At 39.9% G+C, this 18,711-nt stretch overlaps 1 long non-coding RNA gene across 4 annotated transcripts; it reads left to right on the top strand.

Annotated features, from left to right (window-relative positions):
* The first annotated feature begins 816 nt into the window (after positions 1-816).
* LOC308391474 lies at positions 817-6,527 on the top strand. 4 transcript variants are annotated; one of them, XR_013970632.1, is made up of 7 exons: positions 1,255-1,305; positions 1,707-1,916; positions 2,021-2,081; positions 2,185-2,233; positions 3,802-3,957; positions 4,161-4,253; positions 5,196-6,527. It is a non-coding gene; the product is annotated as an uncharacterized lncRNA (long non-coding RNA). The 4 variants fall into 4 exon arrangements; XR_013970633.1 differs by lacking the exons at positions 1,255-1,305; positions 1,707-1,916 and adding an exon at positions 817-1,115 and having other exon boundaries at positions 5,196-6,525; XR_013970634.1 differs by lacking the exon at positions 1,707-1,916 and having other exon boundaries at positions 1,263-1,305; positions 5,196-6,525.
* The last annotated feature ends 12,184 nt before the right edge of the window (positions 6,528-18,711 follow it).

Below are 18,711 nucleotides of genomic sequence, written 5' to 3'. Positions count from 1 at the left end.
TCTCACTACTGGAAATACTCCACCTGATCAAAGTGTGCTGGAGGCAGGGTATAACACAGCACTTGCTAGCTGTGAACATCATCGGTCCATCACTTCATCGGTCTCACAAATGGCTTACAGCTACTTGTGGGCTCCACAGGCTCTCCTCCAGAGCAATGAACTGGCTGATAGAGGAGTTGAGGAAGAAGGCTATTAGTCCCATCTCCAGTCTTCTTCAATATTTCATAAAGAGCCTCTCTCCTGTCTCTTGATGCCCAGCAGCCTTCCTATGCATGCAGCATCAATTCTTTATTCCTGAACTGCAAACAGCTGTCACTTGTCTCCCAACAGGATATAAAGCAAGGTCCAAAAACCCCTTTGTATACTTTTACTAAACTATTTGCCCTGATCATTCATTTCCTCTGGGCTTCCCACAGTGTTATGTGTGCTGTTTTCATAGAGGTCGGATAAAGTCGTCATATTTAATCTTTTGCCTTTGAGCAATTGTTGGCCAGAAAATTCCCACAGTGCCGGCCTGCTTCAAATCCACCTCCATCGTCCCGATACCCAAAAACTCCAACCCATCTAGCCTCAATGACTACCGCCCAGTAGCTGTATATCTCATATTTCTGTATAGTTTTTTTATCTCATATTTCTGTATAGTTTTTTTTATTTCATATTTCTGAATAGTTTTTCATATTTATATCCTGTACATAACTTGTACTCACTACAGCCTGTACATACTTATATTTATAGCATATTCATACCATACCTTCATACCGTGTACATTATAACATACCATAATAGACCCATTTCTGTAATATACACTCAAAAAAGTCAACTAAGGCAGTTGTTTGATTAATTCAATAGACATTTGTCTATTTAACATGAACATATTGAGTTTAGGTTTTTAAATCATTATCAGTTGTTGGTTTAACATAAAATAACAAAAAGTTTAATGAACTAGATTTGCATTCTTCAGTTCAATTAAATGTAATTATTTTAAATCAACAACTCTAAAACCGATGCCTAGTGCGCATGCTCAAACTTCCCAAAAGTGAAGAGGCGGGAACGCGGAGAAGTTATATGTGTTCAGTGGACTGCCATTTCCCTCTGCGGAATCTTCCACAATACAGGTAAGTAATAAATAACTCAAAATATCTTAGTCAAACGAAGTTGTTTTGTCCATTAATTGTTTAACAATGTTTTTAATTCCAAATGTGTAAGTTGTCATTAGACAGCGGGAGTGGAGCAAATACAGTGAAAATCTGGTATTAGACGGTGCCAATCGGTACCGTCTAATACCTGATTTATAATCCGCTCTGGGTATATTTATACTATTATTAGCATTTCCACTTCATTGTTTTTCTTTTTTTTTTTTTTTTTTACCCGTTTTTGCAGTTAGTCTTATAGTGTTTTTAGCGGTTATTGATATGTTTAATTCAATATTTAACACGTTTGTAATTCACTTTCAAAGTAAATGAAGTTAGCTAAAGCTAGTATGGTTGTCTCATTGAACTTCTACCTAGCTCTGTTAGCATTCACTTTGGTTTTAAATGACGGTTATTGCAAGACATGGTCTTTGTTCACTTTTTTTATTATCATTTGCATTTTTTCTTTCTTTCTTTCTTTCTCTCTCCTTTTATTTTAAGCATTCGGCCTCTCACAGTAATGCAAGTTAAACTAGCATGCGCGATTTGCTAAATATTAGCTGTGTCCAAATTCAGGGGCTGCATCCTTCGAATTGACTTGATGCTAGTGCATGGGAAAAAGAGCATAAACACGAGGTCAGAGGAAAAGGCAATGGCGGATAGTTATGAAAATTGCCTGTGGGACCTTTACCGCAACTACCAGCATCTTTATTGCATAGTGTGAAACACTGCTATTACATTTGGCAACAGATTGGATATTTATCTGTGAATTTTATATTGCAAGAGGTATTTATATGTATTTGTATTTTTTTTATACATTTGCAACAAAGTAAAAAAAAATCCACTGTGGAATTTTTATAAAATAATTTTTTCTGTTTTCTTTACCATAGTAACACCACAAAGAAAGCTGACCCCTTTTTCTGATTGTTTGTGCCTCCTCTTTAATACATGGTAAGCCTTTTACCATCATATATTTTTTATGATAGTTTTATGATTTAATCAAAGTGAAAAAAAGGTGCCAATAAAACTATCCTTAAAACTGCTTTTCTTTCAGTGACTTGTATGTGGCAGTGCAAGCGTTGTTCCATCAGGGAGAGTAGTAGGTACAATTATTGAAACACTGTACAGGGCTCGCAAAATGGCTAGCCCGACGTCCCAGGGCTAGCGATTTTTCCAGTCGGGCTACCAAAATCTATCTCTGCCCTGCCCGTCGGGCTGTCATAAGAAGGAAAAATATATGTCAATGCTTCTGCATTCTTTCGGAAATGTAGCTGGGTAATTATGTCATTGGCATCGGTGAGCCACTGTCAATATGTGACATATTGAAATCGCGTTTGAATTTGCGCTTGTTTTTTGCTTTCACTTTGCAATCGCGCGACCTGTGTATAGAGAGCGACAGCACTGATCTGTGAGTGATGATAATTTGTGCACCAATTCCTCTGACATCGTCTTATCAATCGTTAGCTTACTATGCAAACATGACAAGTGAAATCTCCCGCAGCTTAAACATGTGAGAGGTTGATCGCGCAGACAATCGCTGAGTGTTATGTGAGTGCGTGTGTAAAAGCAGCAGGATATTAATTGTAGTTCTGCTTAGCCAAATAAGACAGGTCAGGGTGAAGAAGTGACAGCCAAAGAAAAGCTTACCACAAAACGGAAAAGTTATGACAAATCAGACTATAAGGCAAAAAGAAAGTGCAGCTTTATGGTTTCATGGACAAAAGAATTTCTGTGGCTGCAACATGATGAGCTAAATAACCAGGGCTGCACATAAGTGGTCCGCAGGTGCGCATTCGCTGTCAAAATAAAAAACGCGCACAAGATAAGAAGTTGCAACGCGTGTTTGCATACATAAGATTTTCTGGAGGAGGACATATTTGTTTAGAACTCTTAAATATGTCGAAGAAGCTCCTTTAAGCAATTACTTTGGTTTTCCTCCACCTCCAAAGAAATGTCAGAAGGAGTCCGAACCACAAAAGAAGCGCGAAAGTGATTGCAGGAGGTGAGCTGGCTTCAAACAAATGATGAACACACAGATGTGGTGCAGAATGTGCCGTGAAAATCCCACTCTAGCGGACAAAAACAGTGCCTTTTATATGGATGCAAACGTGCGTTGCAACTTCTTATCTGTTGCGCGTCTTTTATTTTGACAGCGAATGCGCACATGCGGACCACTTATGTGCACCCGTGTAAATAACATAATGTTCTGCCGGGTGTGTTGTTGGTTTTCCCTCGATTTCTGAGTCGACAAGCGCCTTTGTTACTGGGACCAGTCATTTTAAGAAAGGCCCCCATTAGAAATGGATTATTGCTCAGTCTGCAATATCTTTCCCAGAACAAACACCAATTGCAAATAATATACTAAAAATAAACCTGAAAAATCTGTTTAGAACAGCATACTGTGTTGCAAAGAGTGAACTACCACTGGTGCAATTTAGCAGTCTTTGCAAACTTCAAAAAGCAAATGGCCTAGATCTTGGTTCCACTTGCCTCTTACTTGTGACTTTAGTGGAAATTTCAAATTCAGTATCTGACACAGACTGATTCATGTCCTACACAGACAGCACTGATGTCTGCATGGTCTTCTAAAAGCAGCTTTAGTCAGCTTAGATGTGAAGTGAGTGAAATATACAGTTGCGTTTTTAATCAATGTATTTGTTCTCTATTGCAGATTGAGAAGGAGTTTCTGCGAATCACCACAAAGCCTCTGCTATCTACTTTCTTTGCCGAGCTTGACCAATACGCGCCACGCTTAATGGAAATCTTTCTGACCAAAGGAGGGACACGTGGAAAGAAAATAAGAGGTCTCATGCTTGCCATCTCCAAGGTTTGTATTAGGATTGAGTAGACTTTGTCATAGGCAGCAAAAATAACTTTTATTTGGAGATGAAGTTGTCAATTTTGTTTCGGCTTAACAATTGGTACATGCCAGGTTCTAACCTAAAGAATAATTATGCAAGTTAACTGATTACCCTAGCTTTAAGAAAAACAGACTGGTTTTGGCTCATATTATCTCCTCCTCCTCTCCAGCATGACAACATCCATACCAGACGAGCATGCATCTTGAAGTCTTTGTGCATCCACCTAAACGAAGACTATGAGAAGTTAATAAAGGAGTACTTGGTGAGCCATTGTGACAGCATGTTGTCTGTAACATTCTCATACAAATTGTGACGTTGCCTCAAATGCAAATCATTAAAATTAAAATTTTGAGATTAGCAACAAGACACCTGGTATTGGGGAAAGGATGTCTTGAATACCAAACAGTATTAAGCGTTGCAATAAAGAATTTCTGGAATTTGGTATTGGAAGGAAAGAAATTTATGCCTACTTAAACTTGATACACAAACATACAATGCATTTAACATGCATCAAGACTATATTGCTTTTGAATCTGTACTTGGATTAAAACAAGTCCTGTTGTTTTTTCATTGTTATGGTCATCAGTATTTGTAAATAGAAATGTCTATGAACTTTGAGCTGTTTAGTACTAACACTTCTATACCTGTTTTATTTTAGCAGCTGAGTTAGCCTTTTCTCGAGTCCTGTCCCCCTAAGTTACTCTTGCTACGTCCGACAAACAAATGGTTTCCTCTGCGCACCAATGGGTACCCGAATGTGCGAGCAGACATGCTTCATAATGTTCGGTACATTTACCTGGGAATGGGGCCATACACACTGTTTAATCCATTCACGTTGTTTTTGACTTTGTGAATGGAAAGAACACAACTCCTCCAGACACAATCTCTCGGCATATCGGTGGGCACACCGCTTCTCCATCTTGCTTGAGGTTAATGTTTGTCAGACACAGTAACGGTTGCTATAATGTGTAATTGGACAATGGCCCTTTCGGGGGAGGGGCCGGTGAGAGGTCAATTATGCCACCTCTTTTGACATGAGAGGTGTATTTTATAATTTATGTATTGGAGTAATTACTAACAACTACTTTAGTGGTGTAATTTTCTGTTTATTACTTTGACTACTTGGATTTTATGAACAGCATAGAAACAGTTGTTTAAACAATCTCTTAAATTTTACTTTGTTGTCTTATACTTTTTCATGTAGGATACGGACAGCGAGGCAAAAAGCTGCATGGAGCAAACTGTGATGGGGGTGTACGTCATCCAGAAGGAGGGTGCTGAACCTGAAGATGACCCAGAGGACGTTGGTGTCGTGATTGAGGGTGTGGAGGCTAACACTGATTTGGGTAACATTGCACAAGCATGTGCTCTGTTGTTTGGACTCATATACCGTTTGAACCTGAGCTACCCACCAGAACTTAAATGCACCTTTGAAGTCCTCCAGAAGATACTTTTAAATCTTGATGGACAAAAGCTGTCTTCAAAGGTACAGTTTCTGAAAAACAAGCTTATGGGGTGAGAGCACTTGAAAATGACTGATAGGTCTTGAATGGTTCATTGGTGCAATGGTGATTTCCAATATATAATGTTAATATTTGAGTTGTTTATATTTTTTTTCTTTCATTTAAAACTTTTTTTTTTAAGTTTTTGGATTCTCTCTGTTGGGCAATTCACCTTTTATACAGCACTGCAGATGATTTTTGTTTGTCCTTATATAGATGGCTCAAAATGGATCAGAAGTACTGACAGAAGTACTATGTTGTGTTTATGTATCAAGGTCCTGTAAAGTTTAAGACCACTGCCACCTGTTAAGTTCACTGTATTATTGTTTCCATTTTGCTTGCTAGCATGTTTTAAAACACAGCAAAACTATATTGCTAGCTGTGGAGGACTGCAACCAAAATTAAAAAAATAAATACAGAAATATAAAAATTGGTCAAACTAATAATTATTTCAATGAGATACACCAAACAAATATAGATTTTCATCACCTATGGAATTTTTTGTTGTTGTTGTATTGCCCCCAAAATATTTCTAATTATTTTATTTTATTTTTCCAAATTCACACAATTCGATTTTGTCACATGTTTTAACTTGCCAAGTGGGAGATGTATTTTTATCTTTTAGTTTAATTTTTTAAAATGCAGTCGATATATTGAGCAAATTTTGCATCTGTTTTTAGTTGTGGAAGCTTTGGTTCCAACATATTACCTATGTAAATAAGTATTCTAACATTTTACCTTTTGAAGTATATGCTTGCAGGTGTACAAAAATGGTAAGCTTTTATATTGTCCACTAAATCCAGTTAATAAAGATAATGTTATCATAATCTGATTGTGACTTTTTTTGTAAAGTAGTGGGTTTCTAAATGTGTAACAAATGTAAACAAATCTAATTGAAATAATTTGGTTGAAATGAGTGAGATCATTGCCTTGATTAACAAAGTAGTTGTTGAAACAACAAGATTTAATTCTGTTTTCCTAAACTTTTTAAATTGTGTAGAATGAATTAAAACAAATTTCACTCTACATACTTAAATAAATCACTTCAAATCAATGTAAGTATAGTATGTTGATCCAACGTAATCTGATTACATTAAACCACCAAATGCTAAATGTGTTGGTTTGACATGATCGAAAAGGGTTTATTGTACTTGGTTAAATTGTGTGCAAAAAGGGTGCCATGATTAAATTGTGTTCATCCAACAACAGATTTTTTTGAGTATACTTACATATCTATATTATTGCTAATATATATTTGTAATATATCTATATCATGGCTAAAGCACCTCTGGATCGATGCAAACTGCATTTCGTTGCCTTGTACCTGTGACATGTGCAATGACAATAAAGTTGAATTCTATTCTATTCTAATTCTAAAATGTGAGATTCGTTGCTTTATGCACTCTGAATTAGAACAGGGAAGTCATTTTGTCGGGCTCGTGGCAGTGCTTTTCGGGTCCTGCTTGCACAAAGGAGGAGTACCACTACTTATAAGGACTCTGGCAAAAAAAATGCTTCCCAATTGGACAGATTGATATCCCTGAAGTTTAACTGACTTGATGTTATTCTGTGATGATTGGGTCTTCCCATAATTTCTTTTGATCATTGTAATTTACAGTGTTCAAATTTAGTTCAGGAACTGGGGGATATATATGCTGCAAGCACAGCTTTGGGTCCAGTGGGACTTTGTTCCCTGTCAATTCAGAATTTGATTTTTAAAGCTCCTTCCTGTACACTTGGGTCTTCCTGTGCTCCCTCCTATACAATGGAAAAGGCTAATAATTTACATTTTACGCAATATTCTGATTAAAACTGTGCAATTTAACATGAGTAATATATAGTCTCACCAACTATACGTACTCAAATCATTTTGTTCTTTTGTTAATAGACTGAATTCGAGCCAACAGACATGCTTTATTCCATTCATCTCTAGAGATTTTCATCTGGGGGTTGTTCCTCTCTGTAGATAGATATGAAACAGAGTTATCCTTTTAGCCTGTAATAAGTGTGCTATAAAACCGGGTCAAACCACCCCTGTCTCTTACGTGTTTCAAGGTCAGTTGCTCTCTGGTGGATAATATAGGCGCTGAATAATTTTTAGTTTTTGAGTATACACATTTTCTGATTTGTAAATATTTCTTTAAATGTTATAGAACACTTTGAATTTCACAAGAAATTTCTAAAAGACAATAGTTTACCTCCTTTGTGTCAATTGTTAATTTCACCACTTTTTAAAACTCTACATCCTTTGTCCCAGGAATATTGTAGTACATGATAGTAGAAGGCATACATTAAGATAAGATAAGATAAGATAACCTTTATTAGTCCCACACGTGGGAAATTTGTTTTGTCACAGCAGGAAGTGGACAGTGCAAAAGTTATGAGGCAAAAATTAGAATACAATAAGAATAAATACAGTACACAGCTGTACAGAATAGAATAAAATAAAATACTATATACAGTAGAATAAAATAAAATAAATATACAATAAGATAAAAATAGAATACAAATACAAATACTATATACAACTGAGTAAAAATACAACGATGACAGAAAGGATTATTACATTATACTGTAACATAATCTTTTGTGTTGCAAGTCAAATTAATAAGGTATTTCAACAAGAAAGGGTTTATGACATATATAAGACTTGTGATTGTGATTAACAGACATACAGTGAGAGTGCTATATTATTTCAAAGCTGAGCTGATACAGTCGCATGTTTGGTGATCTCCTTGTTAAATTCTCAGTACAAGCTGGACCTGTCTCACGATTCCCGTGAACAGCTGCATCACGATAATGATGCTAAAAGGACGTCTTGAGTCTCTCAGTGAGACACGTATAAATTGTACCCAGGTTGCTAGTGACCCGAGCAATGCATTTAAGGATTGAGTCCACCTAATTTATTTGGCACCATTTCACAAGTGCAGCCATCTCAGGACACTTTATATTGTAAGGTGAAGACACTATTAAATTGAAGAGAAAAATCCAACAATTCCCTTTAAGGAAGCATTTGGCAAGAGTGGTGAGGAAATATTCCCTTACAACAGGAGGAACCAGTACCTGCAGAAAGAGTTTCTTTCAACTACTTATGAACTTTTTCTTTCACTCTTGCTGCTATCCTAATATCACAAATCACCCCTTACACTCGTTTCCACAACCGCACTCTACCTGGACTCTATTCTTCACCTCTCTTGTGCACTGTCCATTGCTTTAGGTGGTTAATCCCAGCTATTTCAACGTGTCCACCTTCACTGCCTCTACTCCTTGTATCTTTACTGTTACACCTGCCTCCATCTTATTCCCTCACATGTAATACATCTTGTTTTATTTTTATTCCTCTTCTCTCCAGTGGATGCCTCCACCTCTCCCTGCTCTCACTACAGATCAAAATGTCATCTGCAAACATTATTGACCACAGAGACTCATGCCTGACCTCATCTATCAACCCGTCCATCATCACTGCTAATAAGAAGGGGCTCAGAGCTGATCCCTTGAACACACCTGTCATCCCTGCCACACACCTCATCACCATCTTGCTATCCTCATACATGTCCTGCAGCACCTTCACATACTTCTCTGTCTTGGACCCCTATCATATGCCTTCTCTAGATCCACTTCTGGCACTCTCTATACACTTTTCTATACTATACAAAGCCATACTGCTGCTCACTGATCATTACCACTCTTGTTAACCTAACTTCAACAACTCTTTCAAAAAGCTTAATGGTGTATAGCTTAATCAGCTTTATCCCTGTGTAGTTACTAAGGGATAACGTAATTAAAATTGTGGCTCAAGAGTTGGGAGTTCGCCTTGTAATTGGAAGGTTGCCGGTTCGAGCCCCGGCTTGGACAGTCTTGGTCGTTGTGTCCTTGGGCAAGACACTTCACCCGTTGCCTACTGGTGGTGGTCAGAGGGCCCGGTGGCGCCAGTGTCCGGCAGCCTCGCCTCTGTCAGTGCGCCCCAGGGTGGCTGTGGCTACAATGTAGCTTGCCATCACCAGTGTGCGTGAATGGGTGGATGACTGGATATGTAAAGCGCTTTGGGGTCCTTAGGGACTAATAAAGCGCTATATAAATACAGGCCATTTACCATTTTACCATTTAAAAGCTTATTTCATAATAAAAGCATATTTTTCTCTATGTGTATTTATTTATTTATATTTATTTATTTTACATTTCTTACTTTCTTAAGATGCAGTTTTCAACAAACAACCTGGTTTAACTTTCCACTTCTTTCACAAAACATATCCACGTCAAGTACTCTTTAATAATCAGAGAATCAGATGGGGATCGTCTGTGTATTCGTCAAACTTCCTCTCCTTTGAGGTGGATGGCAGTGAGACACAGACAGACCGCCCCGTAGACGACCTGATCACAGAGATGAAAGATTGAGAGACAATCAAAGATAAGAAAATAAAAGAGATGACAAGATGAAAGAAGGTAATCGCTGCGTCATCAGCTGAATTGCTCATTAGATCAGACCGCATTCTGAGAAACGCCCAGCGTTATGAAGAGACAGGGTGGCGTGTATCTTTTCCCATCCAACTTTTCTCTCTGCATTTGGCACCGCTCACTAGTCGCATCCTTGCACTCTCGGTGACCAGCACATTTCCATGAGCTTCGTAGAGGCCAAGTCACAGCATCACAGGCACACTTGTGGCTGCTTGAGTATTCTGTGACATACATGATAGTAGAGGGGCATACATTATGCTGTCACTTGCTGTCAGTCACCCTGTTCCTTCCTCCCTATTCCAGACACTTTGCACTGAAAGAACTTTGTCACAGTCAGTGTGTGCATCAAGCCTAATTGTTTCAAGTCAGCATCTGTGGTTAGAGCCTATCCGGAATTTGAACTTAGAGAGTGACAAGGTCGTAAGATAAGATGTAGTGTGCTTGTAAATAACAAATACCATTGGTCTCCAGATGAGGGATGAGGTGACAGTGTGGCCAAGGGGGGGAAGCAATGGTTCAATGTCAAATCACAGTAAACAGTCATTTGCTCTGGAGTAAATCTTCAGCTCCGTGAAGCAGAAACCTGAGTCTCCTTCTGCTGAGGCACCATGGATTCACAGAAATCCTCACGGAGCAAAGGGATGGGAAAGAGTGCAGAGAAAAAGTAACAGGGAGTGAGGAAAATATGCAGGAATAAAATGGATAAAGACACGTTACCAGGAAAGGGACTGATTTCATAAACTCTTTACCCCCTACCCAATCACCCCATGTGCAGCCCTCCAAGGTTAGGTCCGTCCATCTGGCTTGTAGAAAAGAAGGAGAAGGAAGGAAGGAAACGGCAGGGGAAGGAAGATGAGAGTGAAATACCTTCCCTGCTCAACTATTATTCTTTGTTAACCAGTTTTTAGCACTGCTCAATCGCTCTGGTGGTTTTCATTAAGAAAGGAATCACCTTTGTTTTGCCAGGACCCCCTAATCAAAACCAGACGCGTTGGAGTTTTTAATTGAAGCAAGCTGGACCTCCACGTTGTACACAACTGGCTAAATGTGACAACTTATCCCATCACTACAACAGTGTTTCCCAACGGACCGGAGAGAAAAACATCCCTTCAGTGAGGGAATCTAAGGGGTTTGTTAATATGTCTCTGATTTCAGAGGACTGTTATTGTTGAAACAACTCCAGACTGCTATTTACTACCACATCAACCTCTCCTTCTGCGTTACATTACTTGCATCGTGTTTGACTTTTTCATTGGGTAAGGTTATGGCTATTGGAACCGTACCGTAGGGGCATGTGTCCGGTTCTGGCTTGGCAGTGGGAGAGTGAAGAACCCATTGTGTGACTGTGTGTCCAGAACTAGCCAGCTCTCTGGGCAGGGGAGCTTGCTTTCAGCTGAAAGAAAACAAGAGTCTGAATGAAAACGACAAGCTCAGAGCTGAGGATGTTTTTTTTAGCTGCAGCCAAAGCACCAGTTCCAGTTCTTGCTTTAACACCACCATAAAGATAGTGTTTCATTCAGCTTTCAGTCTTTATATAATCAAGGCCACTACTTTTTTCCCCCTGTTCCTCTCACATGTTGACAGTTGAGCCGAAGCAAAAAATTGGGGACAGATAATCTACCTGCTTCCTTCTCTTCCTCTGCTCCCTTCTCCTATCCCCTGTGAGTATTTAGGTTTCTTTGAAAAACAATATTAATAATTGGGAAATGTGGCTTCTCTGGCTCCTGCTGTGTGCTTTTCTTTCGTCGCTCATTTCCCTCTCAAAGCTCCCTTGATGTGGGGCTTGTTGTGCTGTTTTCAGAGTAGTGTGAGACCTTTGTGAGTTATAAACAGGTCTCCTTCCAACCTCTGAGTCGAACGTTTTTCATGTTCCTGTATTAAAGCACATAAAAGAGCTTTGAGATGCTCACCGGATAGAGATGTTATGGGGTAAAATGAATCTGATATTTAAATCCATCGGGCGTGTGCTGAATGTGCGCAAATGAATGCGGGAAACATGTCTTCAGCCACAAATTGTTTCCCACCCAGGCAGATTTACACAGGGCAAATCAATGTACTGTCTAGCAGTCAAAAACCAAAGTCACCAAAGCCATGACCACAGGCATGAGCAGTATCCTCCAAGGGTTGAAGATAAGAGCGAGGAAGTCAGAGAAACTGCATAAGAACAGTAAACTCTCCATATCAATGCATTCGATATTCAGTGTAATTACTGAAGATAAATCAAAGAGGCAACTTGTCTTGTCATCACATAGTCATATTTAATTGGTTTGCCATAGATGAGCAGCATTCAGTTCCTCCTCCACCGCTCTTTACTGTTTTCATCCTGATACCTCTTAAACTCATAACTCATCGTGCTATCTATCGTACATCTTCTTCATCCCCTCCTCTTTTTGAATCCTCCTTTCCCTCCCTGCCCTGTTTCTTCGTATTCTGAGTGCTGCAGTGCAGCTGTGGGTGAGCAGGGGTAACAGGAAAGATGGAGGGATCGAGAGAGGCCCAGAGGAGAGGGGCTGATTATTAGTAAGAAGAAAGAACTAAGGGTTTCAATATGTCCCACAGCATTTCAAGTGGGACAGGGGAGTTAGAGGAGCCAATTTAGTCTGCCACAAGGAGAGAGTGTTTGCATTCACTGCATTTACAGATTGTTATTCTAACCACCCGCTCCCACTAGCATCTTCATGCCCTCCTTATGCTCCTTTATAGACACCATATCCATCCCCACCTCAATTATTTTACCCTAAAGGGGCCAGCTGCTGTATACGACATGAAACAAGACGGTTATATTCAAGAAAAGAAGTTTAAGCTCCACCGGAGGCCACACATGTGGGGAAATATTTAATAAGACCTTATGTTTTATAATGATGATTATCATAGCATGCCAGCAGATGATCCTTCAAGGCTGAAAGTAGTGAATTAGTCAAAAGGAGTTGAAATATTGCAAACTCTTACTCAGTGAGTCATTTCAGCATGCAAAACCTCGACAATGCTGTACCACACACAGTCTCGTATAGCTCATACGATCAACTGGACGATAGCAGGCACCTTACACTGTGTGTGTATGTATGTGAAAAACATCCATGAGCTGAATCCTTCAGGGGAGGGGAGGATAATGACACAGGCAGCGATGAGTGGAGAGGAGGGGTCCTGTCATTTCACCCCAACATCATCATCTCTGCTTCAGCAGCACCTTGGGACACTTCAGCGCCAAAATGAGAGCGGAGCTGCACCCACTGCGTATGAACATACATGAGCATTTTGATGTGTATCCAGATTCATCTAAAGTCCTGACAGGGAGTGGCAGAGAAGTCGATGGCCTAGGCTTTTTGTGAAGCAGTTAGGCCCAAAACAAATAAATCTTAATATAATCCTAGTTGTGGTTAAACACAGCATGAAGAGAGTTTTGATTTCCATCCCCGGAATGAAAACACTACTGTACATCTGACTCTGTGAATGATCAAACCCCGTGATGATGACTAAATGTCAAAATATCATGCTGGCCACAAAAATGCATTATCATAGGACCCCGTGTTATCCATAGTGGAAAAAGCAGATGGAAAATCTCGTAGATGAACAACCTTTCGTGACACGAAACACCCGCATAAATGTAGTGAATATGTCTTGTTAGACGAGATTCTTTCTGTGGCTACAGAGACCCTTTGCTAACTCAGAGCCGTTAAAATAAACAGGGAGGTCCCTAAGCACAGTGCTTTGGACAAAGGTTAAAGCAATATCCCCCAGCACTATTCATTTCAGAGAATCCATCCCACTCACTGGCTTTGATCCTCACTCTCTGCCCCTCTTTCTCTCTTGCTTAACCAGGTTCGGTAAGGAGGTGGTTGCATGTTTGTGTGTCTGAGAGAGGTCATCGTGAATCCTTGAAAACATCATCTCACTGACTGCAACAGCCATTGGCGCCCATATAGCACCACAAGATCTGGCAGTGCCAAGTAAAGCCTTGAGCTAGGCACGCAATGGTAAGTGCAAAATAGACGTAAGCAGTTTTATCTGCACTCTCAATTCAAGAGTGTATTTGTAGACATGTGCTTGTGCGTTTGTCTGTGAGCGAAGATCAGCTGCGAAAGGCCCCGGAGGAAAGCATATCCCTCAGGCTGTTTACCTCCACCAGAGCTGTTTACTTGACCCCCGATGATTTAGACGCATAACCAAATAAAAACAGCCAGGCGAGTTCAAACAAGTAGTGACGCATAAAGGGTGTATGTGGAGGGACAGCACTGTGTTCCATGATGGTTCGCAGCTGGACCTCCCCGCGTCACCTTCAGCATTAGGGATGAACTAGGAAGACCAAACAGTCATAATCCTATATCAAATCCTTTTTTTTTTTCAAACACGTAAGAACAACTTGAGCTCTTTATAAATCTTCGTAACACATAACTCTGAACGTGTTCCATTAAGGGCCGTGGGTGCTGGCCAAAAAGTTAATTTCACTGAAAGTCAGCATTTAGGGGAGCAGACTATGATTCATAAATTCAAGACGAGCATTTGTAAACTGGTGCAAACTTCCCTTATGTGTGTACATATAATCATGTGTACCACCTCTAGGGCATATTCCATCATTTTTCAACATTGTGAACATTTGGCCATTTGTACATTGTTGTTTATGTTTTGACAGGAGCAGCATTGTTGTGTAGCAACGGATCCATTTACATAATTTCTCCATGGTGTAACCACTTACATAATGCCCCCATTCATTTGGATCGAACTGCAGCTCCCTTTAAGGCCCCTGGACCTGCAGACTACAGGATACACACCCAGATTTTCACATATTCACATGAAGAGTACAGTGAGAGAGGAAATGTTCATTTAAAAAAACAATATTTGGAGGGTGAACACAAAAAAATAAGTAATGGTGCAGTTTATCTTTTAAGTTGAGAAAATATGCAAGAAATGGCTTGAAAACAAAATCACTATATATGAGATGTACGCATATTGTGGATCATGTGACGTACTGTAGATTCATGTTGCTGAGCTTAGCCAAGAGCATGTATGCCAAAGTGTAATTTAGTTGTGGCAACTATTTCAGCAAGTATAGTTTAGATTGTGTACTCCCATATGATGATGTCATTCCCTTTCAAATTAGCAGTCGTCACTGCACAGGTCACTTACACATTTGACCACACACCCACACATATGCATAAACCCAGCACATGCACAAATTAAAATGCGTATAAAAGGGGAAATTGATGGAATAGCTGTAAAAGACTGGTGTAAATGATTATATTCAGTGTATGATTCAGTGATTATTTTCAGGATTTTGTTAAAAGCTTTGGCACCACCACATGACATGAACACATGACTGATGTGACAATGAGCAGAAGGTGAAAGCAGGAAAATATTTTTAAAAAGCAGGCACTGTTTTTAAATGCCAAACACAGACATTGTAGGAATTTCTATTTCTGTCAGTTTTGTTTTCCATTTTACCGCTACACATGACATTTTGTTTACATCTGGCACAAAACTATCAGTTAAGGTCATCTTACATCACATTTGTTGGCATATGTGCCATACTGAAATGCAGTGGAAGCCATGCCCATTGTGCTGGCTTGGTTTTGGAGTGCCCACACGTTTCTGTTCCTTTTTAATGAGAGAGGAACAGTGGGAACAATGAACTTTGAGAATTTCCCAGAATTACACAAAACAACATAGCCCAGTGAGCGAAAAAAGCTCAAAAGGAGTAACTGTTGCTATTTTAGAGTGATCATCAAGGTGAAGATAGATCTTGGAATACGAGTAGCATAGTTCAGAAAATAAAGTATACTAGCCATCCCTAAACTCAAAATCAACTATTTCAAAGTCATTTTTGATCTTATGATGATTTGCTTTATGAGGTTGCAGTAGCGCCTCCAGAATTTTTTCACAGGGGTGGCCATACAGGGCCCAATAAAAATATTGGGTGGCACAACAAAAACAGAATTTCCAGTTTTATTATGCTATTTTCAAATATAGCTCACTTGAAAAATATGGCAAAAATGACAGAGCGAAAAGAGTTATATGCCTAGTTCCTGCTATTAAAGTTGAAATTCTATAATAATCAGTTTTAAGCAGGAACAAGTTAATGTTTCAGCTCATTGTAGGGTGTTTTCCTCTCTCTTGTGCTCTTGTTTATTAGAATGATTTCCAACACAGGACAGTCTTGGCAGATATGGGGCCACCGGGGGGTCAGCATATATTGGTAGGTGTATATGCTGGTAGGTATATATATATATTGGTAGGTTGCCTTCTTTCAGTACCAGCTTTACTTCCACCACCTGATATCTACCGCTCGATTTTAAACCATCCTCTTTGGGACTCCCTGGTGCATATAATCATCATTAGGCAAATGCTCTTGACCATGTCACTTCGGCAGCCGCTATGTATGATTATATTTTTGAAGTAGAGTTGTCATCTACACCAGCTGCAGCAGTCCTTCACACCACCCTGACACAGACATATGAATCCAGACATTCTCCCCCTGTAATGGGCCCAGGCTGTGGTAATCTTCTCGAAATAGAAGAGGGAAAGAAAAGAAATGAAGAAGAGGAGCAATAGGTCCAGGCAGAGATACAAAACTCATGCATTTGCCAACCCAAGGTAGCTTTGCTTCACGCTAATAGCAGCACACCATCAGGAACCAAGCACCATCAAAAATGATCAGCCAACCGTAGCAGGTGGCTAAATTTGGACGTGCGTGCAGTGGACAATGAGAGTGCACAATGAGAACTGTCTTCACGGAGAGAGCAGGTAGAGGAGAGAAGCAGCGAACTTAATGAATACAAATCTTCAGAATACCACTATGGACCTCACAAAACACTCACATGGCAGATGACAAAAACGATGTGAATATTGATTTACAGTCAATGCTTCAGTGTTATTAATGTGGTGATAGAAATACGAGGCGGGTAGAAGAACCTCTAAAATGGCTTTGAGCTGAGCTCTGTTCCACGACTGAAGCAGTGAACCCTTACAGCTGCATCCTGTGTAAAATCTATCTGACATCACTCCCACTGAAGCATTTCCATCTCACATTATATTGTTCTTATTGTGAGGATGTGAGAGTCTCACACTTTATTTTACTTTCACACACGCTGCCTTTTTCGCCATGCTGCACACACACATACAAGTGCTCTCAGACAAGCTGAGTGAGTGATATTTCTGTTGTGGTTGAAGGGTGGAGTGGGAAACAGTGGACCAAACCTGGTTTAAAGTTAGAACTGCATTGCCATATGAAAATTACCTCATTTCCAAATTGAGGGAAAACCCTGATGGATACTTTGGAACACATTACAGTGGCAGGGTACCCCAGTGTCCCTGTCACTTGTGATAATAATCTTCATAACACTGAGTGATATGATTTGGCAAAAGGGGGAAACAACATGATGTCAGCTTCTAACTCTATGCCTCTTTTTTGGTGCCAGTGAGTCCACTAATCACATAACATTGATAGATCTGAGCAAAAGGACTTCATTGTATGCAGCTCTAATCACAACACATATGTATCACTACATGTACAGTACAATATTGATGTCTTGTGGCAGTTTTTACTCAAGCTAAATGCTGAAGAGAGGGGGTATCTTTGTAATGGCTGTCGTGGAATAAACCAAGAGTAATCAAGAAGATTACTTGGCTCTATATTATCTTGGCTTTGCCAGAAGTGTGGCTTTTCTGCTGGTAAATATTTGCTGTGAGTTGAGTAGCATGGCATCGGCACATCAGAGGGACATTTTGTGTTTCCCAAACATCAGGCCGGTGACGTCAGGAGGCCCTAATGATGTTTAACAAGCCCACCCAGTCCAGCATCACCCCATAAACAACCCCGATATACCCTTAGTCCCCTGTCCAACTACTTTGGAGCACAATAGAACCCAACACCCATTTAACCTGGCTAGTCTCCATGTTTTTTAAGGTAACAAAAACTGATGCGTGGCCCCATTTAGATGTTCTCACCTTGATTCATTTGCAAAAGAAAAGCTTTTTGATGTTGACCGATTGAAGGACATAATTAGAAAAGAAAAGAAAAAAAACTTCAGACTGGAAAACCCATAACATCACCACTTCAAAAGTGAGAAAAAGAGAAAGTGGACACACCTTCGAGAAAGAGCCAAGCGGAGAAAAATAGGAAGAAGACGACGAGGATGGAAAAGTGACAGTAAAAAGTCATAATTTGTGACTGATTTGCAACCGTTTCCAATTAAAACAGCAGAGGACAGGAAAACCAGAGGGAGGGAGGGACGAGGTCAGTGGGGTTCATTTCCATCCGGCAAACCTCAAACAGACACACACACACACACACACACACACACACACACACACACACACACACACACACAAACAAGAACTCGTATGGAGCAGAGTTTTCCAGCAGGAGCTCAATTTGTGTTTGGGCTCACTTACACTATTATATTGGTCCAGCATGATCTCAGCTCAGACTGAGTCTAAATGTCTCTGTCTGCCTGTTTGTAGGTGGGATTGTGTGTCTGTGTGTGTCTGTGTACAAGTGACTGCACTTTAAGTGCATGCAAGAAAAATGTACATTCGCGATATTCATGTTAACATCCATATATTTGAAAGTTTTGCACGTGTGTGTCTGTATCTTATGTCTGTGTGTGTGTGTGTGTGTGTGTGTGTGTGTGTGTGTGTGTGTGTGTGTGTGTGTGTGTGTGTGTGTGTGTGTGTGTGTGTGTGTGTGTTGCCAATACGTCTGACAGGAGAGCAGAGGTCATACTAAGGTTGGGATGAAGTCAGAATGTAATTATGCTTCAGTGAACC

This window comes from Rhamphochromis sp. 'chilingali', assembly GCF_963969265.1.
Source record: "Rhamphochromis sp. 'chilingali' genome assembly, chromosome: 2".
NCBI classification, from domain to species: domain Eukaryota; kingdom Metazoa; phylum Chordata; class Actinopteri; order Cichliformes; family Cichlidae; genus Rhamphochromis; species Rhamphochromis sp. 'chilingali'.
This window is presented reverse-complemented; position numbering and strand designations above follow the sequence as displayed.